The following is a 3,023-nucleotide window of genomic DNA, read 5'->3' as shown; positions in this document are numbered from 1 at the left end:
CTCCTGCCCGGCCAATGGCAGGGGGCAGGGTCACGTGGCGAGGAGCGACTTGCCGGGCGGGGCTGGCTTGGGCTGGGCGCCGGGATGCCCGCGAGCTAAGCGCACGTGCTGTGCCTCCGGCTCGCACCTGCAGGGAGGGGTGGTGGCAGGGTTGAAGATCTAATCTGGCAAGGGCGCGGAGCTCTTTAAAGCTGTGTCTTTCCCCTTTTAACGGATGCACGGGAGCAGATGACTCTGGGAGATAAGCCCCCGTGACACTTCATTAATGTGGGCAAGGACTAGTTGGCTACCCAGTACTTTGAGACTGGAAACCAAGTTGGTGAAACCAGGACCAGTAAAGCAACTAACGAATTTTCGCTACAGTGATTCAGTCTATCCTTCATTAAGTAACAAACAGGACTGACTTGATCTTCCATCAGAAGAGGAGGGCTAGGGGCTGTTTCCAATATTTAGCTGACTAGCCAAATGGAACTTAGAGGGGGTTTGCTTAATTAAGATCATAGAGTTGAGAACTGGACTGTGGAATTAACCGCCCCGCCCCCATTTATACTCCAAATCATGAGCTCTTTCCAGACTTTTTATTGATTTATGAAGCCCCTTTTATGTGCTTGATATCCATTAACAATTAATTGTTTATGGAAGAAATGGAGAATTTTAATTGAGCTAACCTAAAGCTGGCTTAAAACTCAACATTCAAAAAACTAAGATCACGGCATCTGGTCCCATCACTGCATGGCAAATAGATGGGGAAACAATGGAAAGAGTGACAGCCTTTATTTTCTTGGGCTCCAAAGTCACCGCAGACGGTAACTGCAGCCATGAAATTAAAAGACGCTTGCTCCTTGGAAGAAAAGCTATGACAAATGTAGACAGCATGTTAAAAAACAGAGACATCACTTTGCTGACAAAGGTCCATACAGTCAAAGCTATGGTTTTTCATGTATGGGTGAGAGTTAGACCATAAAGAAAGCTGAGTGCCTTTTGAATTGTGGTGCTGGAGGAGACTCTTGGAGAGTCCCTTGGATAGCAAGGAGATCAAACCAGTCCATCCTAAGGAAAATCAACCCTGAATACTCATTGAAGCTGAAGCTACACTACTTTGGCCACCTGACGCAAAGAGCTGACTAATTGGAAAAGACCCTGGTGCTGGGAAGGATTGAGGGTAGGAGGAGAAGGGGACGACAGAGGATCAGATGGTTAGGTGGCATCATAGACTCAATGGACATGAGTTTGAGCAAACTCAGGGAGACCATGAAGGACAGGGAAACCTGGTGTGCTGCACTCCATGGGATTGCAGAGTCGACAAGACTGAGTGACTGAACAAAATCAAAGGACTATAACCTAACAGACAGTCTTCAGAAACCTCTGAGGACTGTAAGGAAGGGGTAGGGGAGGGAGGCCAGTTTATCTGTGATTCTGATGAAGGGACATATGCAATCAAGCACATGGCTTGATAGAAGGTTGTTGCTCTTCAGGAGGAATTAACAGCTTAATGGTTTTAGTTCTTAAGTATGGGAAGATGCAAGAAACTGGGTTCAGGAATTTTTCTCTTGAAGACATCTGTCTGAAGGACAGTCCTACCAGTTTTCCTAGAGCACAAAAGTGCCTTGTCCGAATTCTTATCCTGAATTCCTCTCATGGTATATGTAGGTCATCAAGTGGCTAATGACTTGATTCTTGTAGAACTGGGTGGGAGGCTATATTCCTTATTTTACAGTTCCTTCCCTTTCAGTCTTAATTTTGACCAAGGTTTGAGAGGTATTCTGTGACTGATATGGCCCATGGTGATAGGGATGCTCATTCCCAGGCCAGGCAAGGAATCACTGATAGGCCATTCAGTGTGTTATTACTGGACTGGGCTCTGTTAGTAGTAGCCAAAAGCCTCTGGACCTCCTGTCTTACTGGCCTGTTATGGTTCAGGTAATGATTCCCTCTAGTTTCTTCCCATTATCTATAGAGTTAGACTGTTACTATCATTGACTTTGTAGAACTGTGTATTTGTTGTGGTCGCCTAGTCATCATTTTTATCGGATGCTCTGTCACACATCTGGTTGTGCAAGAAACAATATTCTTAAGGACTTCTTTGGTAGTTCAGTGGTTAAGAATCTGCCTTCCAATGCAGGGGACACAGGTTCCATCTCTGGTTGGGGAACTAAGATCCCATACACTGTGGGGCAACCAAGCCTGTGAGCTACGACTGCTGAGCCTGTGTGCCCAGGAGCCCATGCACCACAACTTGGGAGAAGCCCACAGGCTGCAACAAATAGCTTGTGGGCCACAACTAAGACCACCAGCAACTTAAAAAAAAATCTTGTAAAATAGGCAGAATATGTGAAATATAGCTAGCAACATTCTTTCCTAAGGAAGTATTTAAGCTGAGTGCTTTCCTTAGGTGCAGCCCAGTAACTCCCCAGGTCATCTGACCAGCCCTTTCTGCCCCCATCGCTGTCTTTAAGGGAAATGGCACATTGGCATTGTACATAAAGTTCAACAAAGATGTCTTCATGTACAAAGCAAGTGGTGGGTCATTGTGACCCCTTACAGGACTGAGAAATGAATGTTATCTCCTAAGGAGTTCCACGACTGGCACCAGAAGAAAAATTGAACTTTATGGTTGAACAGGTTATTTCTGCCACTGAGGACTTGTGGTTAATGCATAACACAGAAACACAATGCACGCTGGAGGGGAGGGAGGAGGCTTTAGCCTTTCTTGTCTTGCCTTAAAATGGGAATTTTTATCTATCATTGGTAATATTGTAAACAAAGGGGCCTATGACAGAGCAGTGAAGACACTTAAGCCCAAATCCACTGCTCATGCTCAGCAACTGTGGCTGAAGTGGAGGCTCTATAGATGACTGGGTGACCCTGAGCCCCATTCAAGTGAGCTGGATGACCGGGGTTGGCTTTCCCCGAGGTGAAATGTGAATCCTGAATGAGATCTACCTGCCCAGAATACAGTGCATCTATGAATAAAGTAAGAAACTCAAGAGCTGTTACGTAGTTCTGTGAGATGGGGCTGAGGG

This window comes from Odocoileus virginianus, chromosome 23 (genome assembly GCF_023699985.2).
Source record: "Odocoileus virginianus isolate 20LAN1187 ecotype Illinois chromosome 23, Ovbor_1.2, whole genome shotgun sequence".
Classification (NCBI taxonomy): Eukaryota; Metazoa; Chordata; class Mammalia; order Artiodactyla; family Cervidae; genus Odocoileus; species Odocoileus virginianus.
The sequence above is the reverse complement of the archived record's forward strand: the minus strand, read 5'-3'. Positions refer to the sequence as shown.